The sequence below is a fragment of the Ovis canadensis genome, chromosome 20 (genome assembly GCF_042477335.2).
Source record: "Ovis canadensis isolate MfBH-ARS-UI-01 breed Bighorn chromosome 20, ARS-UI_OviCan_v2, whole genome shotgun sequence".
NCBI lineage: Eukaryota > Metazoa > Chordata > Mammalia > Artiodactyla > Bovidae > Ovis > Ovis canadensis.
In genome coordinates this window covers 62,873,549-62,886,870 of record NC_091264.1, presented here as the reverse complement: position 1 = coordinate 62,886,870, position 13,322 = coordinate 62,873,549, and the positions used below count along the sequence as shown (strand labels likewise).

Here is a 13,322-nt window from a genome sequence, read left to right as displayed (position 1 = left end):
AGGAAAAGAAGTTGGGACAAATAAAGAAGGGAAAACATGAACAGGAAGTAGATGGAGAAGAAAGTTAAAAAGTAGGAAAAGGAAAGAAGAAAAGGATGAGAAGCAGGAAGGGAGCGGAGGAAGGGCAGGGGCTCAAACACTCAAGTCTGAGGCTTGCAGCCCTCCCAGCAGGAGACCGTCTAATTACCCCACTTCCTCCAAGCCGCTTCTCTGGCTGCAAAGTGGTCTTGGGTCTGGAAAGAGCCCTAAGCATCTTAGGTGCATCTGTTCCGCCTAATCCCTGACAATGCGGGGCTGTGTTCCTGCGGACACGGGGCACAGGCCCTGCCAGCAGCAGTGCTTGGAGCCTTCCGGTCTCCAACTGGGGTGCCCGGGAGCAGGGGTGTCAGGGGGCGAGAAGCACTGCCTTCTTCCACCCAGATCCTGCAGGAGCAGGAAAAGGCTTCTTCCTCTCCCGACTTTAGGGCAGGAAATCCATGTGTCTGATCTCTTGCTGTTTCCACTCCTCAGTTAACTTCCTCACTGAGCTCTTCCTCTCTAAGCCGGCTTTGTCTCAATGGGCCAGCATCCAATTCTTTCAAATGAAAAGAAAGCAGAGGGAGACAGGAAAAGCGAGGAGAGGACGACGGGGGAGGGAGAGGAGCAGATGGGAGAAGGGAGGAAGCAGAAACGGAGACTGTCCTTGCTTCCTCTCTGACCCAAGTCCACATGGAAGCACAGTGTTTCCGCTGATGGCGTCACCGGCACACGAGCACCGTTCCCCTTCTTTCTTTCTCTCCTGTTCCCGTCCTCCCTCCCTCTGTCTCTCCCTCTTCCTTTCTTTCACTCTTTTTGAAAGACTTCTAAGAGTCTCATGAGGGAAAACGGCTGAGCCACCAGGAGAAGGACCACCCTGTGCGGGAATCATGCAAGGAATCAGGAGAAACCACGACGTTGCCTGAGTCAGTGTAATGGGAACCATGTCTGCACGTGGGAAACGACAGCTATGGAGAGAAAAGCCTTTGCAATCAATCCATTCATTCCGGTGAATTTTTCAAATTGCGGTGCTGGAGAAAACTCTTGAGAGGCCCCTTGGACAGCAAGGAGATCAGTCCACCCTAAAGGAAATCAACCCTGAATATCCATCGGAAGGACTGATGCTGAAGCTAAAGCTCCAATACGTTGGCCACCTGGTGTGAAGAGCTGATGCTGGGAAAGGTTGAGGGCAGGAGGAGAAGGTGGCGACAGAGGATGAGTTGGTTGGATGGCATCACCGACTCAATGGGCATGAGTTTGAGCAAACTCCAGGAGATAGTGAAGGACGGGGAAGCCTGGCCTGCCGCAGTTTATGGGGTCACAGAGTCGGACGTGATTTAACGACTGAACAACCACATTCATTCCACTGGCCTGCTCCAGCCTGCCTTCCTACTCACCCCCACCAACTAGAGGATTCTCCAGGACCCCCTCCACACAGCAATCGGTCTGACTTACCGGCCACCGACGTGACTTACGGAGAAAATTTGTCAAAGACTCAGGGAGGGGAAAACACAGTATGGACACCCCACATACAGTATTGCAAGGAGGGTCAGCAAGGCAGCCGGAACAGGAAGTGAGAGGGCAAATCGAGGCTGCCTGACTCCCCTGTGGGCATTTGTGGTGACGGTTTCACTTGCTCATGTTTCATTTTGGGAGGGAAAGGGTCTCCAAAGCACCCTGAGCTTTAAAAATAGCCCAAGCATTATGGGATGGGACGAGGGGGCTGTACCAGGAGGCAGCCTTGGACCCTCCCCCACCCTCGGGAGAGAACGCTTCCTTTGTCATTCAGCTCGGCTAAGCAGCTCCCCCTGGGAATTTCATCCTGGTGCCTTCTCCTTCGCCAGCATGATGTCTGAGTGGCGGCGCCTGGCATGAGGCTGGCGAGCAGAGCATCTTTTGCTTTGCCCTAAAGCAGAACCAACCACTGCAACAACAAGCTGCCGGGAAAACGGAACGTCCACTCTTTCTGTTTAAATCTCTCCGAGGAAAGATGTTTACAAATAACACCAGACTGGTATGAGTCACTCAGAACAGAGCATTCTCAGTTCCTTTTGAGACAGAGACACGTACCACCCCTGTCACTGGAAAGGGCTGGAGTGTCTGCCCCTCGGGCGTCAGTGGGGTCTACCCTCCCTGCATCTCACCATCTCTGCAAGGAATAACTCCCTTGGAAGAGGGCAAACTCCAGCCCCTCTGCCCCAGGCCAGCTCTCCGGCACCCCTTCCCTCCACCTAACTCTCCGCATGTCCAGCCTGGCACCCAATGCCTGCACCTCCAACCAAGGGAAGCAGTGAATTATTTTCTCCTTCAAGAAACAAAACACATTTGCTGCTCCTCTTCCTTTAGAGCAGAAAATCCAGAGTTACTAGATAACCCCAAGAAGCACAGTGTAAATTATTGACAGTTTCCCCAGGAAGACAGAAAGTAGAATTACCCCAAACCAATGGAATTATTTTGTTCAAAGAGCAGCTCTAAAATCATGAACCCGGGATGGAACTTTACGCGTGCTGTGCTCAGTCGCTCAGTCGTGTCCGACTCTGCAACCCCCAGAACTGTAGCCCACCAGGCTCCTCTGTCCATGGGATTCTCCAGGCAAGGATACTGGAGTGGGTTGCCATTCCCTTCTTCAGGGGATCTTCCTGACTCTGGGATCAAACCCAGGTCTCCCGCATTGCAGATGGCTTCTTTACCATCTGAGCCACCAGGGAAGCCCAGAACTTCACATATTCCCTGCTAGCTCTCTATACCCAGACACGAGGCAGCCCGAACCCGGCTAGTAAATACCCACTTCCAGAAGGCATGGGTGAGCCTTCCATTGGCAGGAAATTGTGTTTCTTGGAAGAAGAAGAATCTCTGTTAGGGAAAGTTGTGGGTCTAAAGCGAGGTTCCCAGGGCTGGTCTGAGATCATTCATGCCTTGGGAGCCCCATCTTGTTCCAAGACCACCCAAAGCCACAGAAGGACCCAGAAGCTTGAGGGTTTGCAAAGGCCCCAGGCATATGCTTACAAACACTGTCAGCATCTTTCTCATACTGCTTCTCCCTTGGACAAAACTACAGTTTAAAAGCCATGATTATACTTTTACAAGTACAAATATATATATATACATATACACACACACACACACACCCCTATATATATATACACACACACCCCTATATATATATATATACACACACACCCCTATATATATATATACACACACACACACACCCCTATATATATATATATACACACACACACCCCTATATATATGTATATATACACACACACACACCCCTATATATATATATACACACACACACCCCTATATATATATATATATATATACACACACACACACACACACCCCTATATATATATATACACACACACACACCCCTATATATATATATATATACACACACACACACACCCCTATATATATATACACACACACACACACCCCTATATATATATATATATATACACACACACCCCTATATATATATATACACACACACACACACCTATATATATATATATATACACACACACACCCCTATATATATATATACACACACACACCCCATATATATATATATACACACACACACCCCTATATATATATATACACACACACACCCCTATATATATATATATATACACACACACACACACACCCCTATATATATATATATATACACACACACACACCCCTATATATATATATATATATACACACACACACACACACCTATATATATATATACACACACACACACACACCCCTATATATATATATATACACACACACACACACACCCCTATATATATATACACACACACACACCCCTATATATATATATATATACACACACACACACCCCTATATATATATATATATATACACACACACACACACCCCTATATATATATATATACACACACACACACACACCTATATATATATATATATACACACACACACCCCTATATATATATATACACACACACACCCCATATATATATATACACACACACACACCCCTATATATATATATACACACACACACCCCTATATATATATATATATACACACACACACACACACACACCCCTATATATATATATATACACACATGTGTCCATGCATGCTGTCTCTCAATTGTGTTTCTTTACAACCCCATGGACTGTAGCCCGCCAGGCTCCTCTGTCCATGGAATTCTCCAGGCAAGAATACTGGAGTGGGTTCCCATTCCCTTCTCCAGAGGATCTTCTCGACCCAGAGATCGAACCCAGGTCTCCCGCATTGCAGGCGGATTCTTTACCCTCTGAGTCACCAGGGAGCTTGGCTCCCTCCAAAGCTCCCAGCCTCTCTGTGCATGAAAACCCCGGTCCCTGTCACTCTCACCCGCCCAGGGCTTCATATCACACCAGTAGGCAGCTCACACTGGCCCTGCCACATCCCGGGCATGCGTGCATCAAGAACCGACAGGCCCGAGGTTGGTGGGACTCCACCCAACACAGGACAGAAAGATTCCTAGGTCCTCCTAGCCTTTGGAAGAAAGCTGGTCCTACATGGGTAGTTCTGCTCCAGCTCCTGGAGGGTGAACTTTCTCCCACATGCAGACATGTCTATACTCTCCCACTTACTTCTTTTTGTTCTGCCATTCAGTCAGGTCCAGCACTTTGTGACCCCGTGGACTGCAGCAAGGCACGCTTCCCTGTCCTTCACTGTCTCCTGGAGTTTGCTCAAACCCATGTCTATTGAGTCAGTGATGCCATCCAACCATCTCATTCTCTGTCATCCCCCTCTCCTCCTGCCCTCAGTCTTTCCCAGCATCAGGTGGCTGAAGTATTGGAGCTTCAGCTTCAGCGTCAGTCCTTCCAATGAGTATTCAGGGTTGATTTCCTTTAGGACTGACTGGTTTGATCCCCTTGCAGTCCAAGGGGCTTATTTATTCCATCACTATTTTCATCAGTGAGGACTCACGGTTACTCATTTTCCACTTAGGGTTAGAAAATGAACTGCTTTGTTGCTCAAATTGTTCCCGCTTTGGCCACTGGAGGCTCTCTGAGCTGTCCCCTGGGCCCCCCGACAAAGCCCAGGTGAGCACGCCTTACTCTCTGGCACCACGAGATGCTCCAGGCTCATTTCCTGCCCTGGCCTGAATCCTCCAAGGAGCTCTGCCTCTTTTACTGGAGGACTGTGGTGAGAACTCACGATCTGGGATGAGGTGTGCGCTTTGGTACCAGGGTACCATTTCCTTTTTCCTTTTGTGTTTTTAAGGCCCTGTTAACTCACAGAGGGGTTCCCTGGTGGCTCAGATGGTAAAGAATCCACCTGCAATGCAGGAGACCTGGGTTTGATCCCTGGGTCGAGAAGATCCCTTGGAGGAGGGCATGGCAACCCACTCCAGTGTTCTTGCCTGGAGAATCCCTATGGGCAGAGAAGCCTGGAAGGCTCACTTTCTTTAACTGACAGAAACAAGAAATCTGTGGGTATAGAACCCTCATCTATGCAAATATTAATACCTAGAAACACTGAATATGAATATGTGTTCCATTCAGTTGTCCCTCCTCACTCTCTGCTTCAACCGCTGATGTGTTTACCGTCTCTCTAATTTTGCTTTTTACAGATGTCATATAACTGGAATTTAACAGCATGTCATCTTTTCAAACCGGCTTCTTTAACCTAGCAGTAGGTACGTGCAGTTTCCCTATGTCTCTTCACATCTGGTGTGTTGTTCAGCCAACTCCAGGGAAGAAAAGCGAGCATGAATCTGTCACTTCAGCTGCTTTTGTTCCCAGCCTGAGCCTGGCTCGCTCAGCTCCTGCAGACCTGGATTCAAGGCTCATCCAGGTCAGGCCTCCATGGCCACGCCACATAAAAGCACAGCCCCTCTTACCTTCACCCTTTCCTGGCTTCATTTTACCCAAACGCCTTGACGCAGCATATTCATCTGGTTAGTGTGTGTCACTACAAAGCCAGGGATTTTTTTTTTTTCCATTTCATTCTTTGCTGTTTTCTCAGCATCAGAAATAGTAACTAACACAGGAGCCCTCAGTGTGGGCTATTTCATGGATGGATAAACCAAAAGGACATCCTCTCCCAAAAATGTGTGTGTGTGTACATATGTGTGCCTGACGCCGTGCCTGTACGCCCCTTTGGCTTCACGGCAAATCAACAAATTAGCCTGGCAAGACGGAGTCAGGCGTTGTGAGGAAGTGTACCTGCCCTCAGCTCTCTCGCCAAATACAATCTCACCTGACATTTCTCCGCTAGAGATTAATTTAGCTGCTTTCTTTCCCCTGTTGGAGGTTTGGTTTTCAGTTTCAAATGCTTAAAGGGGATACTTAAAACTTTTTTTTTTCTTTCTTTCTTCCTTTTTATTGAAGTATAGTTGATTTACAACATTCAGTTAGTTTCACATATGAAATGATTGTGTGTGTGTGTGTGTCTGTGTGTGTGTATACATATATATGTATCCTCTTTGAGTTTTTTTCCATTAAGGTTATTGCAAGTAACATGTTTTGTATGATTTTATTTATTTCTTTTTTATGGCTGTGCTGGGTCTTCATCGCTGCGTGCGGTCCTCCTCAGTTGCGATGAGCAGAGGTTCCTCTCGAGTTGTGGCGCGTGGACGTCTCATTGCAACGGCTTCTCTTATTGTGGACCACGGGACTCTAGGGCACGGGGGGCTTCAGCACTTCCCTCTTGCGGGCTTAGTCGCTCCGTGGCCTGAGGGATCTTCCCAGACCAGGGATCAAGCTAGTGTCCTCCGCATTGCAAGGTGGGCTCTTAACCAGTGGACCACCAAGGAAGCCCAAGCAACACGTTTTTCAATCCCTGCATATGTAGTGTAATGGTATAGGCCATTTAGAGACATGTTAAGGAAGAGTACTGTCTTCCCCACTTCCTGTACCTGCCCCCCTTAGACCTGGAACGCTGAGGCTCCTGCCCCAAGCCCTCTGCTTTGAAGGCTGAGCCTTACCAGTGTGCCAAGGAGTATCCAGGGCCAACAAAATGTGTCTACCCACAGTCTGGGACTCTCCTCCCAGCTGGCACTCCAGGTACCAAGGATGCTAGAACTGCCTACCCAAGCGGCCCCGAGCCCTCTGTCTGGGCCAGCACTGGGCTCCTCTGGGGCTCACCCTTCCAGGCACACTGGCCCAGGGCAGTGCACTTACCCCAGGGGCATTTGTGGGCAGTGGGCAGGTCTCCACGGGGCACCAGGGGCTGGGGCAGAGAGCAGGGAGCAGACAAGGTCAAGATCCGTCTGTCCCTCCAGAGACCTCCCTGTCTCAGCGGGAAGAGCAGGTCTGCCTCCCCTGGTGAGGTCCCACCCCGCTGGGTACCAATGTTAACAGTTTGGGCTTACCCTCACACCTTCCTCCATGGGCTCCTAAACACATAGGAACATGAACACACATGGGAGAGGTTTCCTCCCCTTCTCTACAGCTTTCTAATAAAAGTGGCACTCCAGTATATACCCCACATCATGATCATCCCTCCCTGCACCGACAGAACGAGCTCGTTCTTTTTATTAGCTTCACGAGATGCCGTACAACAAATGTGTATGCCTTTATGGTGGAAGAGTCCGTTTCCTCTTGCTTCCCCCGCCTCAAACGAAGCTGAAATAGTCTTTATACCTGTAGGAGTACATCCAGTTGCTCTCACTTTGTAAGATTGGATTCCTAGAAATATGATTCGTGATTCAATCAAAGCCTATAAACATCATTTATTGTACAGATGTTTCTGAACGACTCTTGTAAATATTTATACCAATTCATATTTGCACTGGCAATGGATGAGATGCCAATTTCACCAGCACTCCCAGCTCTAGATTTTATGGATTGTTTCAAATTTTGCAATTGGCTGGAAAAAGCTGACATCTGGTTTACTTCACTTCTATTTCCCCGACCACACTGAGACTCAGCTTCTTTTCAGATACACTGGCCACTTGTGGCTCCTCTTCTGTGAGTCACCTGTTTATATCCGTTGCCCATTTTTATACTGCAATGTTTCAAACATTTGTCAAATAGTAAACTCCTGTGGTTGCAGGCATTATCAAATTTTTCTCCTGTCATCTATCAATTTTGATTAAGGTATATCTTTCCGTGCAGGTATCTCTCTTTGATTTTAGCTGAATATATACACATCTTTTTTTCTTTTTTAATGCTATCTAGGTTTCCTATCTTATTCGTAAAAAATCCTTACCTGTCCTCCTAAATTTCTTTCTAATATATTTAATGCCATGTCCTTCCGCCTTCACTTCTAGTGAAACCAGTGCAGAAAAGAAGGCGCTCTGAGAAAGGAGATGGTCCCTGAATTCTGGGCCTTGGGTCTCTTCTTTGGCTTCTGTTCCACATTACCGTTTAAAATTGCTTATCTTCCAAGAACCTCATCTTAAAAAGTTAGAAACCCTGCGGAAGTAACGCCTCAAGTCCTTTTCAGCAAGTCAGGCTACAATTCATCAGCGTTTCTCAAGGACAGACTTAGGAAAGATAAAAGGCCAGGGGGCAGAGAGGAGAAGCAGGGGTGTGGGGGAGGGGGGAGTGATTGCTTCATTCATTCACTCATTATTTCATTCACAACCGTTTCCTTCATTCATTCACTCATACTTTGATCCAAACAGCAAGAACGGATCGAGGGCTTCCCATCCAAGAGACACAGCAGGAGCCTCGGGACACTCGAGGGGCTGCGCAACCTCTGTCCCTGAGGGTTTATCACTGTAAAAGGGACACGAAACCCACACAGAAACACTCTGGCACAAGGCAGCGTATCCACGGTCCGGACACAGGGTAGAGAAGGAAGGAGGTCACTTCTCCTGGGCGACTAGAGAACACTTCCAAGAGGAAATTTAAGATGACTTTTTAATAACGGTAGAACGGTGTCTGCAGACAATGAGGACTCTCAGAAGAAAACGGCATAAACAAAGACAGGAAGGGAGGAAAGGGCCTCTTTAGGTAGGAGACTACGCCAGTCTGAAGGACAGAAAACACGCGTAGAGACGTAAGAGATGACCTGGAACGTCCCCATGAGTCTCAACCTCAGGAGGCTAAGAGGTCTGGGCTCCACCCCACAGGCTGCAGGCACAGGTGCAGCCAGAGCCTGGCCTATTTCACCTGCCTGCAGGAGCCGGCCCTGCCGAGAACAGGGCTGCCTGAGGGCTACCCAATGCCACTCGATCGTTCAAATCTCCTGGGTCATCTTGAAAAATGACCAGATTTATCACAGGCAGTGGGTCCCACACCAAACGTATAGAATCTAAATCCCACAGGGATTTTAGTGATATGCCAGTGGGATACGTCTACTTCCACCTAAAGCTGCCCCCAAAGAAAGTACGATCACATTTGTAGGATTCCTTGGGAATTATCTTCCAAGACTAGACTTTGTCTAGTCTGCCTTGTCTGTGAAAACGGAGCTAGTGAGTAGCAGAGACCTGCAACTTGGGCTGTCACATTTCTCTTTCTCCTGGTCCAGCCCCAGGTCCCCTATAGATAGATCCCCCAGTGATCCATTCTCAGCCCATGGCTTTGGGTAGAGGTGACTGACTGAACGGAACTGAACTGGCTATACTTGCAAAACTTTGGCCACCTGAAGAACCGACTCATTGGAAAAGAGCCTGATGCTGGGAAAGATTGAAGGGGGAGGAGAAGAGGACAACAGCGGATGAGATGGTTGGATGGCATCACCGACTCAACAGACATGAGCTTGAGCAAGCTCCAGGAGCTGCTGATGGACAGGAAAGCCTGGCAGGCAGCAGTCCTTGGGGTCACAAAGAGTCAGATACAACTGAGGGACTGAACTGAACTGGCTCTGGAGCGGCTCATGGAACCTGGGTCTAATCCAATCAGCACGGTATACATCCCTGGCCATATGATTGGTTCGGGGACAGTCTCTCAGCCCACTCAGAGGCCGTGAGACGCAGTGAGAGGTTGCCTGGGAATCGCAAGTCAGCCTGTCCCCCCCCAACCCCGCCCACCCCCCTCCCCATATTTGAACCTAGCAGCCCCTCCCAGCCCCCTGCCCACGGTGCAGGAGGGGGACTTGGAAAGAAGGGATGATGATGGGGCTCAGGTTCTATCGTCTGAGGCTTGCATAAAACCTGGTCTGAAGCCGCAGCCCGTGTACTCTGGACTGCTTGGTTACACCAGCCAGCATATTCCCAGTTTTGCTTCTTTTGCAACTGAAAGAATGATCACTGATAGGAAGTACAAAGTCTTTCAAGTGCAGGGAAAGTGAGCATCTTTCCTTAGTGGTCTTCTAAGGAAGATGTCCTCCCGGGACAGAGGCAGACCACTGGCAACTGAGTTCCTTCAGAAAATTCTTTCAGAAGTTTCTAGAAACAGCAAAGAAAATGGCTTCTGTGTGAGGCCAAAGAACCACTCTCCTGATGGTGTAATAATTCCATCTCCCTGGCTGCTCGCGTGCGTGGTTAAATGACACGCTGTGAAAATCTTCTTTATGTTATCTGAGCACAAAGAGTTTTGTGCAAATCAGGGAGGATTGTGCTGGGCTGGGAACTGCAGAGTCAGTTCCTCGGTGGTGCCTCGTATGGGAAGGTACCGTGGGTCTGTGAGTGTGTCTGACTGTTTACATGAACGTCTTTCAGACACAGAATCTGCTAACAGAATAGACATGTGTTGATTTTCCCCCTTGAGACGTTGAGAAGCAGCAAACATAGAAAAAACTTTTTAAATTTCCACGTCATAGGTGAGGAAAAGATGAAGGAAGAAAGCAAAAAAAGGAGAGAAAGAGGAGGACTCAGACCTAAGAGCCTGGGGGATCATTTTCTGTGTTCTAGCTGCAGAAAGGCCCTTTCCTCTCTCCGCAGACCACCCTCAAGGAAAGCCCACCTGACGTGTAGGTGCAGATAAACATTCTATTCTGTGAAAAAGTCTTCTATTAAAATTACTTTCCTATTGTGTTTTAATTTTAGGATTAAGAAGGTTGATGTTTTATTATCCTAAAAAAGTCACCTGCCCCAACTTGATACTTGCTGATCAATGACCTAAGACAAACCCATGTTGTACGACTGTCTGGACTCTAAAAAATATTTTGAAATTCCTGAAAGTAGTATCTGTACTCTAAGAAAATTGCCAGTGGATGCTTATTATTCCCAGGCTTCTGTTCAATAGCGAATTTCCCTTAAAGCTATTTATAATGATGCATTAATATTTACCGACATCCTGAAGGACCTCTTTGAAGGCTAGCACCCTAACAAACCTTGGAGTCTGAGGATCATCTTTTCAGCCTGCTGAATGTTTCAAAAGCCTCTACCTCTTCCAAAGGACCAGGGGAGAAAAGAATTGACACCAGGATCAGAATCCAATGAGAGATCTACAAACTCCAAACCCAGTCATTTGTGCATCAGTTCATTCATTCAGCAGAGGCCCAGTTCTTCCTGCTTTCCAGCCATAGTCTAGGCACTGGAGATAAAACAGTGAACAGTCCATTAAGTTCTGCCTCCAAGGAACTTTCAAATCCTAGAGAAGGAGACTGATAGAAACAAGCAACAAATACGTATGTAATACGATAGGAATAGCTTATCATTTTGCGTGCATGCATGCTCAGTACCCTCGCTCATGTCTGACTCTTTGTGGCCCCATGGACTGTAGCCCACCACGCTCCTCTGTCCCTGGGATTCTCCAGGCAAAAATACTGGAGTGAGTTGCCATTTCCTTCTCCAGGAGATCTTCCTGACCCCGGGAAGAGAAACCTGCATCTCCTGCACTGGCAAGCAGATTCTTTACCACTGAGCCCATGGGAAGCCCAGCATATCACTTAAGGCAATGACAAATGCTATTGAGATAGATAAACAACATGGACCTAATATATAGCACAGGGAACTATACTGAGCACTTTGTAATAACCTATATGGGGAAAGAATCTGAAAAAGAGTATATGTGTTGGTTTGGCCAGAAAGTTTGTTTGGTTTTAAGTAAAAAATAAAAGACATTTTTATCTTCAAGGACTTTATTGACTATGAGAGTCACTAACCAAAAGAATTTTTTGGCCAAACCTGTATATGTATATATATCTGAATCACTTTGCTATATGCCTAAAACTAACACAACATTATAAATCAACTATACTTCATTTTAAACACATGAAATAAATAATAAATGCTACTAAGAAAACTACACAGAGTGGGAGACGAAGATGACAGAGTCGAGTGGGGTTATATGCAAGGAGGGTCCAGATGATGAGAAGGAAAGAGCGAGCCCCAGGGTCTGGGGAGAGCTTTCCAGGAGGAGGAAGGGGAAGAGCAAAGGTTCCCTGAGTGGGAATACAGATCCTTGTAGACATGGAAAGGAGCGTGGTTCTATTCTAAACCTGATCAGAAGCCTCTAGATGGTTTTGAGCAGAGAAGTAAAGGGACGTGTATTTTTAAATGTTCTCTGGGGTGGGATCATCGAAAAAGCAAGAGAGTTCCAGAAAAACATCTATTTCTGCTTTATTGAATATGCCAAAGCCTTTGACTCTGTGGATCACAATAAACTGTGGAAAATTCTGAAACAGATGGGAATACCAAACCACCTAACCTGCCTCTTGAGAAATCTGTATGCAGGTCAGGAAGCAACAGTTAGAACTGAACATGGAACAACAGACTGGTTCCAAATAGGAAAAGGAGTACGTCAAGGCTGTATATTGTCACCCTGCTTATTTAACTTACATGCAGAGTACATCATAAGAAACGCTGGACTGGAAGAAACACAAGTTGGAATCAAGATTGCCGGGAGAAATATCAATAACCTCAGATATGCAGATGACACCACCCTTATGGCAGAAAGTAAAGAGGAACTAAAAAGCCTCTTGATGAAAGTGAAAGTGGAGAGTGAAAAAGTCGGCTGAAAGCTCGACATTCAGAAAACGAAGATCATGGCATCCGGTCCCATCACTTCATGGGAAATAGATGGGGAAACAGTGGAAACAGTGTCAGACTTTATCTTTTTGGGCTCCAAAATCACTGCAGATGGTGACTGCAGCCATGAAATTACAAGATGCTTACTCCTTGGAAGAAAAGTTATGACTAACCTAGATAGCATATTCAAAAGCAGAGACATTACTTTGCCGACTAAGGTCCGTCTAGTCAAGGCTATGGTTTTTCCTGTGGTCATGTATGGATGTGAGAGTCGGACTGTGAAGAAGGCTGAGCACCAAAGAATTGATGCTTTTGAACTGTGGTGTTGGAGAAGATTCTTGAGAGTCCCTTGGACTGCAAGGAGATCCAGCCAGTCCATTCTGAAGGAGGTCAACCCTGGGATTTCTTTGGAAGGAATGATGCTAAAGCTGAAACTCCAGTACTTTGGCCACCT

General features: G+C 46.9%; 1 long non-coding RNA gene across 2 annotated transcripts in view; it reads right to left on the bottom strand.

Annotated features, from left to right (window-relative positions):
- The window catches only part of LOC138425863 (uncharacterized), a 106,121-nt gene that overhangs the window by 2,073 nt on the left and 90,726 nt on the right, over positions 1–13,322 (bottom strand). The gene's annotated exons all lie outside the window — the stretch shown is intronic.